Source organism: Somniosus microcephalus, chromosome 5 (genome assembly GCF_052327205.1).
Source record: "Somniosus microcephalus isolate GS21.2 chromosome 5, FLI_Smic_1.0, whole genome shotgun sequence".
In the NCBI taxonomy this organism is placed as follows: domain Eukaryota; kingdom Metazoa; phylum Chordata; class Chondrichthyes; order Squaliformes; family Somniosidae; genus Somniosus; species Somniosus microcephalus.
Window position 1 is genome coordinate 237,966,512 of NC_140991.1, and position 25,850 is coordinate 237,992,361.

A 25,850-nucleotide genomic window follows, 5' to 3' on the forward strand; every position below is an offset into this window, starting at 1 on the left:
TATTCACATACTCTCTGATTGGCACAGCTTACGTCCTACAAAAAAAAGACTAGCCCTTGCTAGGGTGTGGTCAAATAGGTGCTGTCCTCTGCTGCCTTGTCCAAATGCCATCCTTCACGTAAACCTAAACAGCGAGTGTTGGTTTGGAAGGGTAAAGACAGGAAACTCCAGCCGTCATAATGCCCTTCCCTGGTTCATACTTTGATAAGTGTATCATCTTGCTTTCTCGCCACTTATTGCTTTTCATTACTTTCTTCTCAAATTGCTTTAAAATTTTTAACTCGTTTGTCCTCATTTTGCATTATCAGCTAAATTTTAGTTCCCTTCTATTTTTATTTCTTTCATTTTTCTCCTCCTTCCTCAACTACCCTCCATTTTTCAACTTCTTTTTCACTCCGTTCTGTTTCTGGTCCTCCCAAAAATCACAACTGCTAGAAATATTACTCATATTGACATGTTCTCTTTTTAACTTGAGCTCATGTTGGCCTCTTCCCATGCAAAGCTACCCGCTTAAAGCTGAAGAATGGGACGGAAAACAAGGGTAATGTGTTATGAAACCCATGAGGCATGAGGCCATATGGAAAGCAAATAGGATGCTAGGGTGTACGGCTAGGACAGTTAAATACAATATTTATATTGTAAAAGGCCTTGGTACACTGCATATAGAAAATTGTGTCCAGTTTTGGGGGTTATTTTGGTGAAAGGGTGAAAACAGGCGCTAATAAGACACGCCTGTTTGAAAGTCTGGTTTTAGCATGCAATTTTGCACTTAATTGCTGAATACGATCATTTGAACTTGCCTGGAGGTGCGAAAACAAACACCTGCAGGTTTAGCACTCAAGCGCTGATTAGAAGCAATTTTTGTGCAGAAGCAATTTCCGTGGAGCAGTGTATGTGGGCTCCATGCACCCACTTCCACTGAAGGTGTGGAGTGTCCTGGCTAACACACAACAGCAGGCTTCAGGGTGGCTCAGGGACTGAGGGAGAGAGTGCACAGGTTCTCGGACACGGCACTGGAGGTCCTGGTGGAGGAGGGATGTCCTGTACCCGCAGGGGAGAAGGAACCCACTTTGCCCGCCTGTCCCTCTCTCCTGCAGCAGCTGGTGCTGCTTTACCTGGCCTCGTGGCATCCTCTTCCAAAACAAGGTCACCTAGCAAGATGCCCATGACCAAGCAGTCCCTTTCTCCTGGTGACTCCTATAAAGGTAAGAGTAGCACAGCACTCGCCTCTTTTTAGGTGAAGTCTTCAGAAAATTTCTGGAATAAATGTTGATGGAGTGCTGCTGAAGTCCTGACAAACTGTCCCAGAAAGTCTCCCGATGTGTCACAAAAGTCCTCTTCAAACCTCCAGCAGCAAGTGAACAGTGAAAGCTGAGCATGGCTTTTACTAGCACACGAAATCCTCAGCAACGACTTGTTTACTCATATTCAGCTGGTCGCTGTTAGGAGAGGGCGATGTTGAAGCGCTAGCCACCAAAATGCTGTGCAGCCTCTTTAATGAGCACCATCAGGCAATTTAATTGGCAATCGACCCCTTAACGATCCTCCGGACAGCCTAAGCTGGAGCCTTGCGCTATACCGGCACTGCAGCTCAAGACCCCACCTTGCCCACCTTGGAGGCTCTTTAGCGCCTGAAGTAGCCAGGGAAAATCACCCCCAATAACTTCTCATATACTGGAGGATCACAGTGTGGCGCTGACTCCTCCCACGAGTCCAGGTATAAAGGTGACTGCTCCACAGTCCCTCTGTATTCTGGACTGGTCGACCACTCGAGGCACACCTTCATTCTCTTGTTAATAAAAGCCTGTTAGTTACTCGCTTAACCTCAGTCTTTTGAGTAATTAATAGCGCATCAATTTTATTAACAAGATTTTTTTATAATGGAGAAGATCCTCACACCAGCATGCCTGGACTTAGACCATCGGGAGGCGGACGCATCCACCAAGTTTGCTCACTGGCTTAGGTGCTTTGAAAGATTCCTGATCGCCTCCGCTGCAACGGTCAAATCGGATGAGGACAAACTGGATGTCCTGACCTCCAAAGTGAACCACCGAGCGTACTCGGTCATCCAGGACGCGACCTCGTACACGGCTGCTCTCAAGCTCCTCAAGGACCAGTACACGCGCCCAGTAAACGAGGTGTACGCCAGGCACCTCCTGGGGAGTCGTAAACAACAACCTGGGGAATCGACCGAGGAATACCTTCAGGCACTGTCTGTGCTTGGCCGGGCCTGTGGTTGTAAGGATGTAAAGGCCGCCGTGTACACAGAGGAACTTATCCGGGACGCTTTTGTAGCGGGCCACAGGTCCAATTACACCCAACAGCGACTGTTGGAGCAGAGTGACCTCGACCTCAACAAGGCCTCTGAACTCGCACTATCATTGGACGCAGCCTACTCCTCTGCACCGTGGACGCCGCGGGGAACGACAGCCTGGGACATGGTAGGACCGTCTCATAGCGCCGTGCCACCCCAGCCACATCCCAGCAACGGCCCAACTACCGCAGCAGTGTCCCAAGGCCAGAAATGCTACTTCTGTGGCCAGGCCAAACACCCCAGAGCGCGCTGCCCGGCGAAAAATGTGATCTGCTCGGGCTGCGGGAAGAAGAGACACTACGCCAGCGTCTGCAGGGCCAAAGCCACCCCGAACCCCAGCAGCGCCGCGTGTGGGCCGTGCGGGCCGCCATCTTGGGCCTCCCCAGCCATGTGCGAACCACCGGAACAGCAGCCATTTTGGACGCCTCCAGCCACATGGGGAGCATGGATGCCAGCCGGGACGCAGCAGGCCCCCAACACCGCCTCATCTGATACCCGCAGCGACACACCGACCCCTACGCTGGCCTCCGTTACGCTGGACCAAGCGAGACCGCACCAACTGGCCCGGTCCACAATGGACATTAAGGTAAATGGTCACGAAACAACCTGCCTTTTTGACTCTGGGAGCACGGAGAGCTTCATCCACCCCGACACGGTGCGGCGTTGCTCTCTCCCAGTCCTGCCTGCGCACCAGCGGATTTCTATGGCCTCCGAGTCCCAGTCGGCGGACATTGGCGGCTACTGCGTGGTGACACTCTTAGTAGACGGGACTGTGTACGATAATTTTAATCTTCTGGTCCTGCCCCACCTCTGTGCTGCCGTTCTACTGGGGTTAGATTTTCAGTGCCACCTTAAAAGTGTTACGATGGCGTACGGTGGACCCCTCCCCCCACTCACAGTCCGCAGCCAGCAGCTTCCAAATTGCCCGCCGCGCACCAGGTGCAACCTCTCCACACTCAGAGTCACCCCCCCCCCCGCCACTGTTTGCTAACCTCACCCCCGACTGTAAGCCCATCGCCACAAAGAGCAGGCGATACAGTGCCGGGGACAGGGTTTTCATTAAAACCGAAGTGGAGCAGCTCCTGAAGGAGGGGATTATTGAGGGCAGCACCAGCCCCTGGCGAGCCCAGGTTGTGGTCGTTAAGACCGGCGAGAAGCAGCGCCTGGTCATCGACTACAGCCAGACAATAAATCGCTACACCCTGCTGGACGCTTACCCACTCCCCCGCATAGCTGATATGGTCAACCAGATCGCGCAGTACCGCGTCTTCTCGACCATTGACCTGAAATCAGCGTACCACCAGCTCCCTATCCGCCATGAGGACCGCCAGTATACTGCCTTTGAGGCAAACGGCCGCCTCTATCACTTCCTTAGGGTTCCCTTTGACGTCACCAACGGGGTCTCCGTCTTCCAAAGGGAGATGGACCGGATGGTCGATCAAAATGCGTTGCAGGCCACTTTCCCATATCTGGACAATGTGACCATCTGCGGCCATGACTTGCAGGACCATGACGCAAACCTCGAAAAATTCCTCTGCAGCGCCCAACTCCTGAACCTGACGTATAACAAGGAGAAGTGCATATTCCGCACAACCCGCCTCGCCATCCTTGGCTGTGTTGTGGAACACGGAGTCATCGGTCCCGACCCCGACCGGATGCGTCCCCTTATGGAACTCCCACTACCCCACTGCCTCAAGGCCCTGAAGAGGTGCCTAGGGTTTTTCTCCTATTACGCCCAGTGGGTCCCCTACTATGCGGACAAGGCCCGTCCGCTGATCAAGTCCACCTCTTTTCCCTTGACGGCAGAGGCCCGCTTAGCCTTCCACCGTATCAAGGAACACATTGCCAAAGCCACCATGCACGCAGTGGACGAATCCATCCCCTTCCAGGTGGAAAGCAACGCGTCCGACTTTGCCCTGGCCACTACCCTTAATCAGGCGGGGAGACCCGTGGCCTTCTTTTCACGAACCCTCCAGGGCCCGGAGACCAGACACTCCGCTGTTGAGAAGGAGGCCCAGGCTATTGTGGAGGCTGTGCGTCATTGGAGGCACTACCTGGCCGGAAAACGATTTACCCTGCTCACTGACCAGCGTTCAGTTGCTTTTATGTTTAACAACAAGCAGAGGGGCAAAATCAAAAACGACAAGATCTTGAGGTGGAGAATCGAACTTTCCACCTACAATTACGAGATCTTGTACCAGCCCGGGAAGCTCAATGAACCCCCGGATGCTCTATCGCGTGGCACCTGTGCCAGCGCGCAGATCGATAGACTGCGGGCCCTCCACAATGACCTCTGCGACCCGGGGGTCACCAGGTTCTTCCACTTCATCAAGGCCCGCAACCTGCCTTACTCCATTGAGGAGGTCAGGACCATGACCAGGAACTGCCAAGTCTGCGCTGAGTGCAAACCGCACTTTTATAGAGCAGACAGGGCTCACCTGATAAAAGCCACTCGCCCCTTCGAGCGCCTGAGCGTTGATTTTAAAGGGCCTCTCCCCTCCTCCAACCGCAATGTGTACTTCCTCAACATTATTGACGAGTACTCCTGTTTCCCGTTCGCCATCCCCTGCCCGGACATGACCAGTGCCACGGTCATTAAATGTCTGAATGACCTCTTCACCCTGTTCGGTTTCCCCAGCAATATCCATAGCGACCGGGGCTCATCGTTTATGAGCGACGAACTCTGCCAGTACCTGCTCGCTAGGGGTATTGCCACAAGCAGGACCACCAGTTACAACCCCCGGGGGAACGGACAGGTGGAAAGAGAGAATGCGACAGTTTGGAAGGCCGCCCTGCTAGCCTTAAAGTCTAGGGGCCTTCCGACCTCCCGCTGGCAGGATGTGCTCCCCGATGCGCTCCACTCTATTCGGTCACTGCTCTGCACTGCCACTAACGCCACCCCTCATGAGAAAATGTTTGTCTTCCCAAGGAAGTCCACATCGGGGACATCGCTACCACCATGGCTGACGTCCCCAGGGCCGGTCCTACTGAGAAGACACGTGAGGACCCATAAAATGGACCCCCTGGTCGAGAGGGTCGACCTCCTCCATGCCAACCCCCAGTATGCTTACATTGCGTACCCGGACGGGCGGGAGGACACAGTCTCCATACGAGACCTCGCAACCGCGGGGGCCCCAGTAATCCACTACCCACTACCACCACCCCCCCCCCCCCACGATCCAATATCCAACCCCAGCAGACGGCACGCCTGGGCCCCGCGACCCGCTCGACACCCACGAGGACTACACACCAGTGCCCCAGCCTACGCGGGACTCGACGCCGGAAGCTTCACTACCCCTGCCGTCGCCACGTCGATCACAGTGGCAGACAAGACCTCCGGAGAGACTCCAATACACAAACTTTTAATACACTTCACCCCGCCGGACTCATTTTTAAACAAGGGGTGAATGTGGTAAACCACTGTTATACCTGCCTGTGTGGGTGTTTGTATTCCACTGTGTACATGTCTGTACATGCCTCGGCTGACTCCTCCCACGAGTCCAGGTATAAAGGTGACTGCTCCACAGTCCCTCTATTCTGGACTGGTCGACCACTCGAGGCACACCTTCATTCTCTTGTTAATAAAAGCCTGTTAGTTACTCGCTTAACCTCAGTCTTTTGAGTAATTAATAGCGCGTCACACAGTAATGCCAACTCCACTGTCTCATAAATCAGGAGACAAACTCTTCAAAATCATGAGATTTGGTAAGAAATCGAGTTGCTATTTATTTCAAACATAAACCAACATAGATTGATAATTCATTTACAAACCTCATTAGTGGCTCGGGGATGGCCGGGAGAGAGCGCGGCATGTGATCCGCTTGCCTCCAGCCGGGTCCCCAGCAATGCGAGCTATGAGTCGGGGTGCGCGCGAAGAGAGCGCTGGGTGCACACGATGCAGGAATGGAACACCTTTTGTTGGAAAGGAATGGAATTGCTTTTCAGGAGGCTACAGATTACAGTTTGCATAGGCTACAAAATTCGGCTCCTTAACACCGGTTATTTTGGCCAGTTTTTGTAAAAAAAAATGGCTTCTGCGTTGTTTGCCATATTGCTGAGGGCGAAAGTGTGGGCGGTACGTGCTGTGCCCGCAGTATGCAGAGTAGGCAGATCGTGACATCAGTTAGCGTGTAACACTTGATGCACGAACTGCCATTTTCAAAGTCTCTGCTCCAGTCAACTCCCTCTCCTAAACACACACAACCAAACATGCGTTCAGCTGCATGAGGGACTCCCCCAGCACTACTTAAAGGGACACATCCAAATTGCAGGCAACTTGATTATTGCTTTTGTACTGTCTCTTGCAGAGTTTGTAGGAAATACTCTGCCTTTCTGTTTTTCTACCAAAGTGGATAACTTCACATTTATCCGCATTATATTCCATCTGCCATGTTCTCGCCCACTCACTGAGCCTGTCGAGATCCCCTTGAAGCCTCTTCACAACTGACACTGCCACCTAGCTTTGTATCATCAGCAAATTTGGAAATGTTACATTTAGTCCCCTCATCCAAATCATTGATATGGACTGTGAATAGCTGGGACCCAAGCACCAATCCTTGCGGTACCCCACAAGTCACAGCCAGCCATCCTGAAAAAGACCCGTTTATCCCTACTCTTTGTTTTCTGTCTGTTAACCAATTCTCAATCTATGCTAGTATATTACCCCCAATTCCATGTGCCCTAATTTTGTTCACCAACCTCTTGTGTGGGACCTTATCGAAGGCCTTCTGAAAATCCAGATACACCACATCTATCGGTTCCCCTTTGTCTACACCATTAGTTACATCCTCAAAGAACTCCAATAAGTTTGTCAAACAGGATTTCCCTTTCATAAATCCATGTTGACTCTGCCCAATCTTACTATTAGTTTCTAAGTGCCAAGTTATTGCATCCTTTATAATAGATTCCTGCATTTTCCCCAACTACTGATGTGAGGCTAACAGGTCTGTAGTTCCCCGTTTTCTTTCTCCCTCCTTTCTTAAATAACAGGGTTACATTTGCTATCCTCCAATCTGCAGGAACCGTTCCAGAATCTATAGAATTTTGGAAGATGACAACCAATGCGTCCACTATCCCAATGGCCACCTCTTTCAAAACCCTAAGATGTAGCTCATCCGGTCCTTGGGATTTATCGACTTTTAGTCCCATTAATTTTGCGAGTACTGTTTTTTTACTAATAATAATTTCTTTAAGTTCCTCATTCACAGATCACAGAACTCTGCCACCTCTTGGAACCAGACCTGCAGCCTCAAAGCAGGATGACGACGATGTGAAGGAATAATTACTAGTCCTAGCCCCTTTAGGGCTACCCCAGATCAGGGGTATTCCTCAGACGTTCACTTTCAACTAAAGTTTGAGGTAGCCGAATCCTAAAGACGCGTAATTGGGTCCAAAGGTCCGGACTATCTCTCCCTAAAGGAAAGGAAAAACCTGAAATTGTTACCATCCTCCAGATAGCACTTTTAATAAGTTTAGCTAGGCTGTAACGTTCCGGATATTATGAGGGTCCGGAAAACTCCCCCAGAATTCTGCAACTCCTCACCAAAGAGTGTACAGAGATTAAGTTTGCGAGTTTGATACAGAAGTCTTGTGAGACAGTTCTAAAAATATATAGATTTATTAAAGAACCGACATGTAATTTACAGTTGATGAGTCAATCGCAACATTAACAGTTCCAAAAAGAGAAAGCTTACAATCCTATTATCAGAGAACCTTACTCTCAAATCTTAACTTCGCTACAGTTTTACAGTTCTTAAAGTGCTATTCAGGTTATCTACCATAATCAAATACCATTGATCCCCGAGGTACAAAGTGTTGGAGACTTACAGAGCCGCCTCTGAAGCCGAGAATCGCTTTGCCCCTTTAAAGCGAGTCTACCATCCCATTTGAGAGTTCAATATTTATACCCTTTTCCAGTGGTATTTCCTTTAAGGTTTTCTGCTGATGTAAGCTAATTATCTCTAGTCATTTTTCTGCTGAACCCTGCAATTCTTACAGTCAACTCAGCTGGTAGCATTACAGAATTATGTCTCTTCTCTAGGTGTTCTAAGTTTACCATTAAAAAAATGGTGTTACGGCAGGTGTGTTTTTTACTTGATGTCATTTTTATGAAGGCAGATGTTTCTTACTTTTATGTGCTTCTTTACGAAGTGTAAATTAGAACACCTTGTACAGGGTGAACCATTGTTTCATTCCGAAAGGTTCACCTTCTGTTTCAATAAGGTTATTGATTCAGTGTCAACAACTATCTTATCTCTGTAGCCAGAATGCTTTCACAGCTTTTTCATCGTTCGGTTTCTAGATTTCCAAACCCAGTTTGTCATGTTTTAATAAGGCCAGAATTCTTTCAAAAGATAGTTTATTTTCTGAATAGGTTCTATGGTTTATTCCTTCACAGGTGCTGCCAGTGGTCCTCAAGATGACAGTGGCCCTGAATTTTTTCGCCAGCGGATCCTTCCAGGCTGGAACATGCGACATAGCAAACATCTCAGTTTGCCGTCCATCGCTGCCTCCGGGAGATCACAGAGGCTCTCTACACTAGGAGAGGGGACTTAATTGTCTTCTCTCTAAACAAAGAAGCAGGAGGTGCGCACACTTGGCTTTGCCAGGATATCGGACTTCCCCATGTTGCAGGGCGCCATCAACTGCGCACACGTGGCTTTGTGGATGCCACATCTCAATGTGCAGTTGGTGTGTGACCATGCCCAGTACATCATGATGGTGAATGCCTGCTATCCTGGCAGCAGTCATGACGCCTTCAACCTGCACCAATCCGCTGTGCCAGATATCTTCCAGTCACCATGTCGAACCAGAGGTGGCTGTTTAGCGACAAGGGCTGTCTGCTCTACACCTGGCTGATGTCTCCCTCCACAACTCGTGGCCAGTACTCATATAATGAGAGCCATACTGCCACAAGGAACGTCATTGAGAAGATCATCGGGGTGTTCAAACAACAGTTCCGCTGCCTTGACCACTCGGGAGGAGCCCCCCCGGTACTCTTCGGAGCGGGTGTCCCAATTAGTGATGGTGTGCTGCATCCTCCACAACTTGGCCATCATGAGGGCGTAACCCTTGCCACCACGGGTTCCGAGACCACCTCAAGTGGACGGGCTGTCCATGAGCACATCATCAGACTTAAGTTCCCCTGAATGAACCCCCAGAAACCCGTTGCTCAACACTTCCCCACATTACCATCCCCGTCATGGAACATCACAGTGTCCGCTTGGCCACAATGCTGAAATGAAAGCCACCATAAACAAACATTCCAAACCACAGTTATAAATCATTCAATCCAATACTACATAACAAAGTCAACTAATCACCCTTGTGCATTCCCTTAGTGCCTGTCATCTATGTGCCTTTGCTGCCCTAGTGCTACTCCAGTGGCTGCAGCTTGGCTGGTGGAAGGTTGCTGACTTTGTGGGGGATACTACAGATAGCCTTACAGGACAACTTCAAGCAGCTCTGAACCTAGATGACCTGGCTGTAGACTGCACCACTTCGGCATGTGTGGCAATAGTCTGTCTGGCTGGCTGACAGGCAACAGCAAGTGCACTGGCGGAGTGGCAGTGGGAGAAGTACGAATGCTGTCATCCTGAGAGGACAGCTGGTTTGTGCTCCACAGAGCCACTGCCACTCCCCGGGGTGGAACATCCGCAATCCTAGTAATCTGTTGGGCAGATTGCTGTGACACCCTGCAAGTCCCTTTTGAACACTGATAGCCACAGCCACAATGGCAGCAGTCTGAGCTTGCATGGCAAGTAGTCTGAGCTTCCACTGCAGCACTTAGATGTTCCTCTTTTGGTGAGCACTTAGATGTTGGGTTGCTTCCGCTTGTGCTGCAATAGAAGCTGAGACATTGCCTATCAGACTTTGCATCATGGCTGAGTTCACAAGTGCTTTAATGAAGTTGCCCATCACTTCCATCCTGGAAAGGATGGGCGCCAAGGTCTGCGTAAAGCACTGTGCAAGATTGGAGCCGAACTCCTCCATGCGGCATCGGCAGCGGGTGGAGGCGGAGCTGAGCGGCAGAGCGACTACAAGAGGCTCCAGAGGCCCAGGTAGGCCCCAGTGCGGCATCGGCAGCGGGTGGAGGCGGAGCTGAGCGGCAGAGCGACTACAAGAGGCTCCAGAGGCCCAGGTAGGCCCCAGTGCGGCATCGGCAGCGGGTGGAGGCGGAGCTGAGCGGCAGAGCGACTACAAGAGGCTCCAGAGGCCCAGGTAGGCCCCAGTGCGGCATCGGCAGCGGGTGGAGGCGGAGCTGAGCGGCAGAGCGACTACAAGAGGCTCCAGAGGCCCAGGTAGGCCCCAGTGCGGCATCGGCAGCGGGTGGAGGCGGAGCTGAGCGGCAGAGCGACTACAAGAGGCTCCAGAGGCCCAGGTAGGCCCCAGTGCGGCATCGGCAGCGGGTGGAGGCGGAGCTGAGCGGCAGAGCGACTACAAGAGGCTCCAGAGGCCCAGGTAGGCCCCAGTGCGGCATCGGCAGCGGGTGGAGGCGGAGCTGAGCGGCAGAGCGACTACAAGAGGCTCCAGAGGCCCAGGTAGGCCCCAGTGCGGCATCGGCAGCGGGTGGAGGCGGAGCTGAGCGGCAGAGCGACTACAAGAGGCTCCAGAGGCCCAGGTAGGCCCCAGTGCGGCATCGGCAGCGGGTGGAGGCGGAGCTGAGCGGCAGAGCGACTACAAGAGGCTCCAGAGGCCCAGGTAGGCCCCAGTGCGGCATCGGCAGCGGGTGGAGGCGGAGCTGAGCGGCAGAGCGACTACAAGAGGCTCCAGAGGCCCAGGTAGGCCCCAGTGCGGCATCGGCAGCGGGTGGAGGCGGAGCTGAGCGGCAGAGCGACTACAAGAGGCTCCAGAGGCCCAGGTAGGCCCCAGTGCGGCATCGGCAGCGGGTGGAGGCGGAGCTGAGCGGCAGAGCGACTACAAGAGGCTCCAGAGGCCCAGGTAGGCCCCAGTGCGGCATCGGCAGCGGGTGGAGGCGGAGCTGAGCGGCAGAGCGACTACAAGAGGCTCCAGAGGCCCAGGTAGGCCCCAGTGCGGCATCGGCAGCGGGTGGAGGCGGAGCTGAGCGGCAGAGCGACTACAAGAGGCTCCAGAGGCCCAGGTAGGCCCCAGTGCGGCATCGGCAGCGGGTGGAGGCGGAGCTGAGCGGCAGAGCGACTACAAGAGGCTCCAGAGGCCCAGGTAGGCCCCAGTGCGGCATCGGCAGCGGGTGGAGGCGGAGCTGAGCGGCAGAGCGACTACAAGAGGCTCCAGAGGCCCAGGTAGGCCCCAGTGCGGCATCGGCAGCGGGTGGAGGCGGAGCTGAGCGGCAGAGCGACTACAAGAGGCTCCAGAGGCCCAGGTAGGCCCCAGTGCGGCATCGGCAGCGGGTGGAGGCGGAGCTGAGCGGCAGAGCGACTACAAGAGGCTCCAGAGGCCCAGGTAGGCCCCAGTGCGGCATCGGCAGCGGGTGGAGGCGGAGCTGAGCGGCAGAGCGACTACAAGAGGCTCCAGAGGCCCAGGTAGGCCTCACCAATCTCCAATCTCAGGGAAGGAGAGAGTTAAAAAGCCATTTAAAAAAAACAGCTGAGGCGGAAGTCCAGCTCGTGAGCTTTTTTTCAGAAGCGGACCTGGTGGGAAGCACCCAGGTGAAAGGTATTTAAGGAGGGTGGTGGCTTAAACCCGAGTTCCTACAGAGTAGGAAACCCCACCCACCCTCCTCCTCTAACCTAGTAGTCTTTTAGCAGCTGTCTAAAAACAGAGGTCACAAATTTTTTGGTCTCAGTTTCTTTTCAGCAGGGCAGGAACCGGGAGGAGCGGGAAGTCGGCGTAGGACCAAGGGGACACAAGACCGGGAAGTCAGCGAAAGACCAGGGAGGTAAGACTAACTGGTAAGTACTTTCCTCAAACCTTCCTAGAAAGGAAAACCAAAACTAGTGGGATTTGGTTAGTTTAAAAAGGAATAAGAGGAGTACAGTATACATTGGTCTAAGTAAGCTTCGGGAAAACAAAAGTCGATAAATAAACTAAAACTAGAAAATTAAAAAGTAATATAAGGGTTAAGTCATGGCAGTAGAGCTCGGACCTGTGTCATGCTCCTCCTGTAACATGTGGGAAATCAGGGACGCTTCCTGTGTCCCTGACGACTATGTGTGCGGGAAGTGTGTCCAGCTGCAGCTCATGTGGGACCGCATGACGGCCCTTGAGCTGCAGATGGACTCACTTTGGAGCATCCACGATTCTGAGAGGGGTGTGGATAGCACATTTAGTGAGTTGGTCACACCGCAGGTTAAGGCCAGCGTAGACAGTACATGGGTGACCAAAAGGCAGAGCAAGGGCAGGAAGGTAGTGCAGAAATCCCCTGGGGTTGTCTCCCTTAGCAACAGGTTCACCGTCTTAGGTACTGTTGTCGGGGGGGGTGACGCATCGGGGGAAGGCACCAGCAGCCAGGCTCATGGCATCATGACTGGCTCTGTTGCAAAGAAGGGAGGGAAAAAGAGTGGCAGGGCTATAGTAATAGGGGATTCGATTGTAAGGGGAATAGATAGGGGTTTCTGTGGTCGCGACCGAGACTCCAGGATGGTATGTTGCCTCCCTGGTGCAAGGGTCAAGGATGTCTCGGCGCGGGTGCAGAACATTCTGGAGGGGGAGGGGGAACAGCCAGTTGTCGTGATACATGTTGGTACCAACGACGTAGCTAAAAAAAGGGAAGAGGTCCTACAAGTAGAATTTAGGGAGTTAGGAGCCAAGCTAAAAAGTAGGACCTCGAAGGTAGTAATCTCTGGATTACTACCAGTGCCACGTGCTAGTAAGAGTACAGAGAACAGGATAGTTAGGCTAAATACGTGGCTTGAGCAGTGGTGTAAGAGGGAGGGTTTTAAATTTTTGAGGCATTGGAACCAGTTTTGTGGTAGGTGTGACCTATACAAAAGGGACGGTCTACACCTGTGCAGAGATGGAACTGATGTTCTCGGGGTAATTTTTGATAAAGCAGTTCGGGAGCATTTAAACTAGTATGGCAGGGGGCTAGAAACCTATGTAGTGAAATAGAGGAAAGTGAAAGGCAGACAGAAATAAATGGTAAAAGGGTGAGGAACAAAAAACAAAGGGCCAAACTAATTCATAAAAAATGTGAGCATAAAAAAAGCCTGAGGGTTTTATACCTTAATGCGAGAAGCATCAGGAACAAGGTAGATGAATTAGCTGTGGAAATAGAGGTTAATAATTATGATCTAATTGGGATTACGGAAACATGGTTGCAGGGTGAGCAGGGCTGGGAGCTTAACATACAGGGGTATTCAGTATTTAGGAAGGATCGACAAAAAAGAAAGGGAGGAGGGGTAGCATTGCTAGTAAAAGAGGGGATAAATGCAATTGAAAGGAAGGATATTAACTCAGTTAATACAGAATCTATATGGGTGGAGCTAAGAAATAGCGAGGGGCGAAAAACATTAATAGGAGTGGTATATAGGCCTCCAAATAGTAAAATAGAGGTTAGGGAGGGCATCACGAGGGAAATTAGAGAAGCGTGCAATAAGAGCACAGCTGTCATCATAGGTGACTTTAACTTACATATAGATTGGACTAGCCTAATCAGTAAAAATAATGAGGAGGAGGAATTCCTTGAGTGTTTAAGGGATGGTTATCTGGATCAATATGTCGAGGAACCAACTCGGGAACAGGCTATATTGGACTGGGTACTGTGCAATGAGAAGGGACTAATCAGTAATCTTGTTGTACGGGGACCCTTGGGTCAGAGCGATCATAACATGATCGATTTCTCACTCGAAATGGAGAGCGAAGAAATTGACTCAGAGACTAAGGTCCTGAATTTAAACAAGGGGAATTATGATGCCATGAGACGGGAACTGAGTAGGTCTGATTGGACAACGTTCCTGAGAGGACTGGAGGTAGATAAACAATGGCAAACATTTAAAGATAGAATGACAAAATTGCAAAAATTGTTTATACCAATCTGGCATAAAAGGAAATCTAAAAAGGTGACTCAACCGTGGATAACAGGGGAAATTAGAGACAGCATAAAATCCAAAGATAGGGCGTATAAAATAGCCAAAAAAAGCGCCAGAGCGGAAGATTGGGAACAGTTTAAGATAGAGCAAAGGAGGGCAAAGGGCATGATCAAGAGGGGCAAAATAGCTTACGAAAACAAGCTGGCGGAAAATATAAAAACTAACTCCAAAAGCTTTTATAAATATATCAAAAGGAAAAGACTGGTGAAAACCAAAGTTGGTCCATTGCAGTCAGATACGGGGGAATATATAATGGGAAATAAGGAAATGGCAGATCAACTAAATGCATACTTTGGGTCAGTCTTTACGAAGGAAGACACAAAAAACCTCCCTGGGATATCGGGAAAAATAGGGACATTGGCAAAGGAGGAACTGACGCAAATCAATATCTCTAAGGATATGGTGTTAAGGAAGCTAAAGGGATTGAAGGTGGACAAATCCCCAGGGCCTGATAACATGCATCCTAGGGTACTGAAGGAGGTGGCCCTAGAGATAGCGGATGCACTAAGGATGATTTTTCAGAATTCATTAGACTCGGGAACAGTGCCGATGGATTGGAGGGTAGCTAACGTTACCCCACTATTCAAAAAGGGGGGTAGGGAAAAAGCAGGTAATTACAGACCTGTAAGCCTTACATCAGTTGTGGGCAAAATGCTGGAGTCCATCATTAAGGATGAAATAGCGGAGCACTTAGCAAATGGGGACAGGATAGGACAGAGTCAACATGGATTTACAAAGGGTAAATCGTGCTTGACTAATCTATTGGAATTTTTTGAGGGAGTAACTGGTAGAATAGATGGGGGAGAGCCAGTAGATGTGGTGTACCTGGACTTCCAAAAGGCCTTCGATAAGGTCCCACATAAAAGATTAGCATGGAAAATTGAGGCTCATGGGATAAAGGGGAAAGTTTTGGCGTGGATAGGGAACTGGCTGTCAGATAGAAAACAGAGAGTTGGAATAAACGGCTCATTTTCTGAATGGCAGGCAGTAACAAGTGGGGTACCACAGGGATCTGTCCTGGGCCCCCAGCTGTTCACAATTTACATTAATGACCTGGATCAGGGAGTCGGATGCAGCATTTCCAAATTTGCAGACGACACTAAACTAGGAGGTGGGGTGGGCTCAGAGGAAGAGACCAGGAAGCTCCAGAGCGATTTGGACAGACTGGGCGATTGGGCGGATAAATGGCAGATGCACTATAATGTGGACAAGTGCGAAGTTATCCACCTTGGGTGCAGGAACGGGAGGGCAAATTATTATTTAAATGGCAATAGATTGGGAGAGGGGGAAGTACAGAGAGACCTGGGTGTTCTTGTACACCAGTCACTGAAGGCGAGCATGCAGGTGCAACAGGCGGTCAAGAAGGCAAACGGTATGCTGGCCTTCATAGCAAAAGGGTTAGAATACAGGAACAGGGATACCTTGCTGCAGCTGTACAGGGCACTGGTGAGACCACACCTCGAGTACTGTGTACAGTTTTGGTCGCCTCATCTGAGGAAGGATGTTCTTGCCATGGAGGGGGTGCAGCGGCGATTCACCAGGCTGATACCAGGAATGGCGGGAATGACCTATGAGGAGAGACTATGTAGTTTAGGGATGTACACACTGGAGTTTAGAAGATTGAGAGGGGACCTCATAGAAGTGTATAAAATTCTGACAGGTCTAGACAGACTGGATGCAGAAGGAATGTTTCCCTTGGCGGGTGAGAACAGAACTAGAGGACATAATTTAAGGATAAGGGCTAAACCATTTAGGACAGAGATGAGGGGGAATTTCTTCACTCAGAGAGTGGTGAACCTGTGGAACTCATTGCCACAGAGGGCAGTGTACGCCAGCTCATTAAATATATTTAAGAGGGAATTAGATATATTTCTACGGGCAAAAGGGGTTAAGGGTTACGGAGAGAAGGCGGGGACGGGATACTGAATTAAAGGATCAGCCATGATCTCATTAAATGGCGGAGCAGGCACGAAGGGCCGAATGGCCTACTCCTGCTCCTATCTTCTATGTATCTATGTATCTATGTATGCTCCTTGACAGTGACCACAGGCTCTCTGGCAGGCCTGCCAATGCACTAATATTTCTGTGTGCATGCCCATCACCCTTCTTCTGAAGGCCACCCCACTGAAGTCCTTATCTGAGTCCTCTAAGGCTGAACTTGTTTGCAACCTCGCCCTCTGGGGAACTGGCACCTACGCTACCCTTTTCCCCATCCTGTCTGCAGCCCACTCATGCTCGGTTACTCACTACGTGCAGATCCCGCCTGTATACTACCCTCCAAAGTGCCAGTGCTAATTTCTGAGCTGGTGCCTGCGAGTGTGAGATCGAGAGATTCTGTCACTTCTCCATCACTCTCTTCTTCCTGCTCTGGCTGGGAGCTTGGAGTTCTTGGGTATCTGAAAGGAGAAAGGCACAAGAGTAGGGTTGTGGTGAGGGAAGGGTGTGAAAGCAAGATGTGCATGCTTACACCATCAGTAGCTTGTAAATAAGAGATTGTGGGATATGGGGAAAGTGGGCTGTGAGAAAGAGGATTAGGTATGAAAGTACCGTCATCAATGGTTTCAGCCTCGCCGATCGCCACGGCCTCAGTGACGGCCCCCCAATGATAAAAACATAAGACATAGGAGCAGGAGTAGGTCATTTGGGCCCTCGAGCCTGCTCCGCCATTTAATAAGATCATGGCTGATCTGATCTTAGCCTCAACTCCACTTCCCCGCCCGCTCCCCATAACCCTAGACTCCATTACCTTTCAAAAATCTGTATCTCCAAATATATTCAATGACCCCGCCTCCGCAGCACTCTGGGGAAGAGAATTCCAAAGATTCACGACCCTCTGAGAGAAGAAATTCCTCATTTCCAATTTAAAATGGTGCCATCTTATTCTGAAATGATGCCCCCTAGTTCTAGATTTCCACACGAGGGGAAACATCCTCTCTGCATCTACCCTGTCAAGCCCCTTCAGAATCTTATATGTTTCAATAAAATCCCCTCTCATTTTTCTAAACTCCAATGAGTATTGGCCCAACCTGCTCAACCTTTCTTCATAAGACAACCCTTTCATCTCCAGAATCAAACTCGTGAACCTTCTCTGAACTGCCTCCAATGCAAGTATATCCTTCCTTAAATAAGGAGACCAAAACTGTACGCAGTACTCCAGGTGTGGTCTCACCAACGCCCTGTACAGTTGTAACAAGACTTCCCTACTTTTATACTCCATTCCCTTTGCAATAAAGGCCAACATTCCATTTGCCTTCCTAATTACTTGCTGTACCTGCATGCTAACTTTTTGTGATTCATGTACAAGGACCCCCAGATCCCTCTGTACCTCAGCATTTTGTAATCTCTCCCCATTTAAATAATAATTTGCTTTTTTATTCTTCCTACCAAAGTGGATAACCTCGCATTTTCCCACATTAAACTCCATCTGCCAGATTTTTGCCCACTCACTTAGCCTATCAATATCCCTTGAGATTATTTGCGTCCTCCACACAATTTGCTTTCCCACCCATCTTTGTATCAGCAGCAAATTTGGCTACATTACACTTGGTCCCTTCATCCAAGTCATTAATATAGATTGTAAATAGTTGAGGCCACAGCACTGATCCCTGCGGCACCCCACTAGAGTTTGCCAACCTGAAAATGACCCATTTATCCTGACTGTTTTCTGTTAGTTAGCCAATCCTCTATCCATGCTATAATATTACCCCCAACCCCGTGAGCTCTTATCTTGTGTAGTGACCTTTTATGTGGCACCTTATCGAATGCCTTCTGGAAATCCAAATACACGACCTCTACTGGTCCCCCTTTATCCACACTGCTCGCTACATCCTCAAAGAATTCCAGCAAATTTGTCAAACAGGATTTCCCTTTCATAAAACCATGCTGACTCTATTATGTTTTTCTAAATGTCCTGCTACCACTTCCTTAATGATGGACTCCAGCATTTTCCCAATGACAGATGTTAGGCTAACTGGTCAATAGTTGCCTGCTTTCTGTCTCCCTCCTTTCTTAAATAGGGGCGTTACATTTGCGGTTTTCCAGTCCTCTGGGACCTCTCCAGAATCCAGGGAATTTTGGCAGATGACAAGCAATGCATCCACTATCTCTGCAGCCGCTTTTTTTAAAGACTCTAGGATGCAGGCCATCGGGTCCAGGGGACTTATCCACCTTTAGTCCCATTAGTTTGCCTAGTACTTTCTCTCTAGTGATAGAGATTGTTTTAAGTTTCCCCCCCACCCCAATAGCCCCTTGATTATCCATTATTGGGATGCATTGTGTTTTCTACTGTGAAGACCTATTTGTTCAAAGTCTCTGCTGTTTCCCACTATTAATTCCCCAGACTCATCCTCTAGGGGACCAATGTTTACTTTAGCTACTCTCTTCCTTTTTGTATACCTGTAGAAGCTCTTACTGTCTGTTTTTATATTTCTTGCTAGCTTAATCGCGTAAGCTATCTTCTCTTTATCATTTTTTAGTTGTCGTTTGTTGGTTTTTAAAAATTTCCCAATCCTCTGGCCTTTCACTATTCTTCGCAACATTGTATGCTTTTGTTTTCAATTTGCTACCATCCTTTACTTCCTTAGTTAGCCATGGATGCTTCATCCTTCTCTTAGAGTCTTTCTTTCTCACTGGAATATATCTTTGCTGAGAGTTATGAAATATCTCCTTAAATGTTTACCACTGCTTTTCTACAGTCTTACCCTTTAATATATTTTCCCAGGCCACTTAAATAAAATCTGCCCTCATACCTTTGTAATTACCTTTGTTTAAGTTCAGGACACTAGTTTGAGACCTAGCTTTCTCACCCTCAAACTGAATTTGAAATTCTACCATGCTATGATCACTCTTCCTAAGAGGATCCTTCACTTCGAGAACATTAGCTAATCCAGCCTCGTTACACATTACCAGATCTAAAATAGTCTTCTCCCTGGTTGGTTCCACACATATTGTTCCAAGAAACCATCCCGTATACACTTTAAGAACTCTTCCTCAAGTCTACCTTTGCCAATTTGCTTTGTCCAATCAATATGAAGATTAAAATCTCCCATGATTATAGTCATACCTGTCTTGCAAGCCTCTATTATTTCTTGATTTATGCTCTGTCCTACAGTGTGGCTACTGTTTGGGGGCCTGTAGACCACTCCCACCAGTGACTTCTTACCCTTATTATTTCTTATCTCCACCCGAACTGATTCTACGTCTTGATCTTCTAGGCCAATATCATTTCTCATTACTGCACTGATCTCATCCCTTATTAACAGAGCTACACCACCTTCTTTTCCTTTCTGCTTATCCTTACGAAATGGCAAATACCCCATAATATTCAGTTCCCAGCCTTGGTCAGCTTGCAACCACATCTCTGTAATGGCTATCAGATCATACCCAATTATTTCTATTTGTGCTGTCAACTCATCTATCTTGTTACGAATGCTGCGTGCGTTCAGATATAGAGCTTTTAATGTTGTCTTTTTACCATTTTTCCCTACTCTGACCCCTCTTTCTGATGCACTCTTATGTGTATACGCTCTGTCATGCTTGACTAATCTACTGGAATTTTTTGAGGATGTAACTGGTAAAATAGATAAGGGAGAACCAGTGGATGTGGTGTATTTGGACTTTCAGAAGGCTTTTGATAAGGTCCCACATAAGAGATTAGCGTGCAAATTAAGGCACATGGGATTGGGGGCAAGGTATTGACTTGGATAGAGAACTGGTTGGCGGACAGAAAGCAAAGAGTTGGAATAAACGGGTCGTTTTCCGAGTGGCAGGCAGTGACTAGTGGGGTACCGCAAGGATCGGTCCTAGGACCCCAGCTGTTCACAATATATATTAATGATCTGGACGAGGGAATTGGATGTAATATCTCCAAATTTGCAGACGACACAAAGCTAGGTGGGAGGGTAAGCTGTGAGGAGGATGTCGTGAAACTCCAGTACGATTTGGACAGGTTGGGTGATTGGGCAGAAACATGGCAAATGCACTATAATGTGGATAAATGTGAGGTTATCCACTTTGGTGGCAAAAACAGGAAGGCAGATTATTTGAATGGCAATAGATTGGGAGAAGGGGAAGTGCAAAGAGACCTGGGTGTTCTTGTGCACCAGTTGCTGAAGGTAAGCATGCAGGTGCAGCAGGCGGTTAAGAAGGCAAATGGTATGTTAGCCTTCGTAGCAAGAGGGTTCGAGTACAGGAACAAGGATGTCTTGCTACAGTTGTACAGGGCCTTGGTGAGACCGCACCTTGAGTACTGTGTGCAGTTTTGGTCGCCTTACCTGAGGAAGGACGTTCTTGCCATGGAAGGAGTGCAGTGAAGATTCACCAGGCTGATACCTGGGATGGCAGGAATGACGTACGAGGAGAGATTGTGTCGATTGGGCTTATACTCACTGGAGTTTAGAAGATTGAGAGGGGATCTCATCGAAACCTATAAAATTCTGTCAGGCCTGGACAGACTAGATGCAGGAAGGATGTTTCTGATGGCCGGGGAGTCCAGAACCAGGGGTCATAGTCTAAGGATAAGGGGTAAGCCATTTAGGACTGAAATGAGAAGGAATTTCTTCACCCAGAGAGTGGTGAACCTGTGGAATTCTCTGCCACAGAGGGCGGTGGAGACCAGTTCATTAAATATATTCAAAAAGGAGTTGGATATATTTCTTAAGGCTAAAGGGATCAAGGGATATGGGGAGAAGGCAGGGATAGGGTACTGAATTTGGATGATCAGCCATGATCTCATTGAATGGCGGAGCAGGCTCGAAGGGCCTACTCCTGCCTTCTATGTTTCTATGTCCCTTCCTGTCACACTCATTACCCCTATCACTACCCTGCACTTTTGCCTTCTCATTTACCTTTGATTTTTTTAATTTCCGCTCAGCGTATCCCTCTCTCCCAACTATTTAGTTTAAAGCCCTAAATAGTGGGGGGGATGGATGTCAAGCACAGTCTCCTCCAGCGGGGTCATGATATGCGGGCTTGCCCCATCCCCTGCCGGTTAGCTGCTGCTGTCTGCGGTTGTGAGCCACCTTCCCCTGTGCAAGAGAGCGGGAAGTGTGTCAGTGAGTGAGGTGCAATGTGTTTGGGTGATGAGTGTGTGAGTCAGTGAGGGGTGAAGTGTGTTTGGGTGATATGTGTGTCTGAGTGTGGTGCAATGTGTTTGGGTGATGAGTGTGGCATAGAATCACAGAAAGTTACAGCACGGATGGAGGCCATTTCGGCCCATCGTGTCCACACCGGCCAATAAAGAGCTATCCAGCCTAATCCCACTTCCCAGCTCTTGGTCCGTAGCCCTGCAGGTTAGAGCATCCCAAGTGCACATCCAAGTACTTTTTAAATGTGGTTAGGGTTCCTGCCTCTACCACCCTTTCAGGCAGTGAGTTCCAGACCCCCCACAACCTTCTGAGTGAAGAAATATCCCCTCTAAGCCTTTCCCCAATTAATTTAAATCTGTGCCCCTGGTTTTTGACCCCTCTACTAAGGGAAATAGGTCATAGAGTCATAGAGTTTTACAGCACAGAAAGAGGCCCTTCGGCCCATCGTGTCTGCGCCGCCCATCCATCCCTGTCCAGTCTAATCCCATTTTCCAGCATTTGGTCCATAGCCCTGTATGCAATGGCATTTCAAGTGCTCATCCAAATGCTTCTCGAATGTTGTGAGGGTTCCTGCCTCTACCACCCTTTTAGGCATTGAGTTCCACATTCCAACCACCCTCTGGGTGAAAAAGTTCCTCCTCAAATCCCCTCTAAATCTCCTGCCCCTTACCCTGAATCTATGCCCCCTCGTTATTGACCCCCCTACTAAGGGGAAAAGTTCCTCTTTGTCTACCCTATCTATGCCCCTCATCATTTTGTACACCTCAATCAGGTCCCCCCTCAGCCTTCTTTGCTCCAAGGAAAACAACCCCAGCCTGTTTAGTCTTTCTTCATAGCTGAGGCGCTCCATCCCAGGTAACATCCTGGTGAATCTTCTCTGCACCCTCTCCAAAGCAATCACATCCTTCCTATAGTGAGGCGACCAGAACTGCACACAGTACTCCAGCTGTGGCCTCACCAGCGTTTTGTACAGCTCCATCATAACCTCCCTGCTCTTATATTCTATGCCTCGGCTAATGAAGGCAAGTATCCCATATGCCTTTTTAACCACCTTATCTACCTGTTCCGCTGCCTTCAGAGATCTATGTACATGTACACCAAGGTCCCTCTGACCCTCTGTACTTCCTAGGGTCCTACCACTCATTGTGTATTCCCTTGCCTTATTTGTCCGTCCAAAATGCATCACCTCGCACTTTTCAGGGTTAAATTCCATTTGCCACTTTTGCGCCCAACTGACCAACCCGTCTATATCGTCCTGTAGCCTGAGGCTTTCCTCCTTGCAATTTACCACCCCACCAATTTTCGTGTCATCTGCAAACTTACTGATCATCCCTTTTACATTCTCATCCAAATCATTTATGTAGATCACAAACAACAAGGGACCCAGCACCGATCCCTGAGGTACCCCACTGGACACAGGCTTCCAGTCACAAAAGCAACCTTCGACCATCACCCTCTGCCTCCTGCCACTCAGCCAGTTTAGGATCCAATGCGCCAAGGCACCCTGGATCCCATGGGCTCTTACCTTCTTGACCAGTCTCCTATGCGGGACTTTGTCAAAAGCTTTACTGAAGTCCATGTAAACCACATCCACAGCATTTCCCTCATCCACCTCCCTCGTCACCCCCTCGAAAAATTCAATCAGATTTGTCAGACATGATTTACCCTTGACAAAGCCATGCTGACTATCCCCGATTAATCCTTGCCTCTCCAAGTGGAGACTAATTTTGTCCCTCAGAATTTTTTCCAATAATTTCCCTACCACAGATGTTAGGCTCACTGGCCTGTAATTCCCTGGTTTATCCCTGCTACCCTTCTTGTATAATGGTACTACATTAGCTGTTCTCCAGTCCTCTGGTACATCCCCTGTGGCCAGAGAGGTTCTGAAAATTTGTGTCAGAGCCCCTGCAATCTCCTCCTTTGCCTCCCACAGCAGCCTGGGGATTTATCCACTTTTTGGCCTGCTAAAACCGCTAGCACCTCCTCCCTCTCGATGCTAATATGTTCAAGTATGTCACAGTCCCCTTGCCCGATTTCTATGTCTGCATCGTCTTTCTCCATAGTGAACACAGATGCAAAAAATTCATTTAAAACCCCGCCTACATCATCTGGCTCTACACACAGATTGCCACTTTGGTCCCTAATGGGCCCTACCCTTTCCCTGGTTATCCTCTTGCCCTTAATATACTTATAAAACATCTTAGGATTTTCCTTTATTTTGCTCGCCAGTGTTATTTCATGGCCCCTCCTCGCCCTCCTAATTTCTTTTTTAAGTATGCCCCTGCACTTTTTATACTCCTCTAGGGCTTCTTCCGTCTTTAGTAACTGCCAAAAGCCCCCCTTTTATTTCTAATGCATTTTTGTATCTCCCGTGTCATCCAAGGTTCCCTTTGCTTGTTGGTCCCACCCTTGACCTTTACAGGAACATGTTGGCGCTGTACTCTCTCTATTTCCCTTCTGAAAGTCTCCCACTGTTTTGATGTGGATTTTCCTATAAGTAGCTGCTCCCAGTCCACTTTGGCCAGATCCTGCCTTATCATATTAAAATCGGCCTTCCCCCAATTTAGAACCCTTATTTCCGGGCCGTCTTTGTCTTTTTCCATGACCACCTTAAATTTCACCGAATTATGGTCACTGTCGCCAAAATGCTCTCCTACTGATACTTCCACCACTTGCCCGGCTACATTCCCCAGAATTAGGTCCAGTACCGCCCCCTCTCTTGTTGGACTTTCTACATGTTGGCTCAAAAAGCTCTCCTGGATGCACTTTAAGAATTCTGCACCCTCTAAGCCTTTCACACTCTGACTATCCCAATTTATATTGGGGAAGTTGAAATCCCCCACTATTATTACCCTATTATTTTCACACTTCTCTGAGATTTGCCTACATATCTGTTCCTCTATCTCCCCCTGACTGTTTGGGGGCCTATAGTACACTCCCAGCAAAGTGCTTGCCCCCTTTTTGTTTTTAAGTTCTACCCATATGGCCTCATTTGAGGAACCCGCTAATATATCATCCCTCCTTACAGCAGTAATTGACTCCTTAATTAATATTGCAACACCCCCTCCCCTTTTACACCCCCCCCTGTCTCGCCTGAAGATTCTATACCCCGGAATATTGAGCTGCCAGTCCTGACCCTCCCTCAACCATGTCTCCGTGATGGCAACAATATCGTACTCCCATGTGTTCAACAACAACTTCAGTTCATCCACCTTATTTGCAAGACTCCTTGCATTAAAATAAATGCCTTCCAGCCCTGCCATATTCCCTTTTGCCTTCACATATTTGCTCTGCCTTCCCAGCTGACTTGTTTTTTCCTCTGTATTTGGCTGTAAATCACCCCCTACTATAGCTCCACTCTGTACCCCATCCCCCTGCCAAGTTAGTTTAAACCCCCCCCAGCAGTGCTAGCAAACCTCCCCGCAAGGATATTGGTTCCCCTCTGGTTCAGGTGTAAACCGTCCGACTTGTACAAGTCCCACCTTTCCCAGAAGCAGACCCAGTGATCCAGGAAACTAAAGCCCTCCCTCCTGCACCATCCCTTTAGCCACGCATTCATCTGTTCTATCTTCCTTTCTATCCACTTTATCTATGCCCCTCATAATTATATACACCTCAATAAGGTCTCCCCTCAGCCTCCTCTGTTCCAAGGAAAACAGACCCAGCCTATTCAGTCTTTCCTCATAGCTAAGATTCTCTACTCCCGGCAACATCCTTGTAAATCTCCTCTGTATCCTCTCTAGTGCAATCACATCTTTCCTGTAATGTGGTGACCAGAACTGCACGCAGTACTCTAGCTGAGGCCTAAGTAGTGTTTTATACAGTTGAAGCATAACCCCCCTGCTCTTGTATTCTATGCCACGGCTAATAAAGGCAAGCATTCCGTATGCCTTCTTAACCACCTTATCTACTTGGCCTGCTACCTTCAGGGATCTGTGGACATGCACTCCAAGGTCCCTTTGCTCCTCTACACTACTCGGTGTCCTACTATTTAATGTGTATTCCCTTTCCTTGATAGCCCTCCCCAAATGCATTACCTCACAGTTCTCCACATTGAATTCCATTTGCCACTGTTCTGGCCACCTAACCAATTTATTGATATCTTCCAGCAGTCTACAGCTTCCTTCTTCAGTATCAACCACACAGCTGATTTTAGTATCATCTGCAAACTTCTTAATCATACCCCCTATATTCAAGTCAAGATCGTTGATATATACCACAAAAAGCAAGGGACCTAGTACTGAGCCTTGCGGAACACCACTGTAAACAGCCTTCCAGTCACAAAAACAACCATCAACCATTACCCTCTGCTTCATGTCTCCGAGCCAGTTTTGAATCCAACTTGACACTTTGCCCTGGATCCCATGGGCTTTTAACTTTGTGACCAGTCTGCCATGTGGAACCTTATCAAAAGCCTTGCTAAAGTCCATATACACTACATCA

At 48.9% G+C, this 25,850-nt stretch overlaps 1 protein-coding gene across 1 annotated transcript in view; it reads right to left on the reverse strand.

The window, feature by feature from the left end:
* LOC147117614 (uncharacterized) overlaps nucleotides 1-25,850 on the reverse strand; it is a 71,464-nt gene that overhangs the window by 7,884 nt on the left and 37,730 nt on the right. The window lies entirely within an intron of this gene.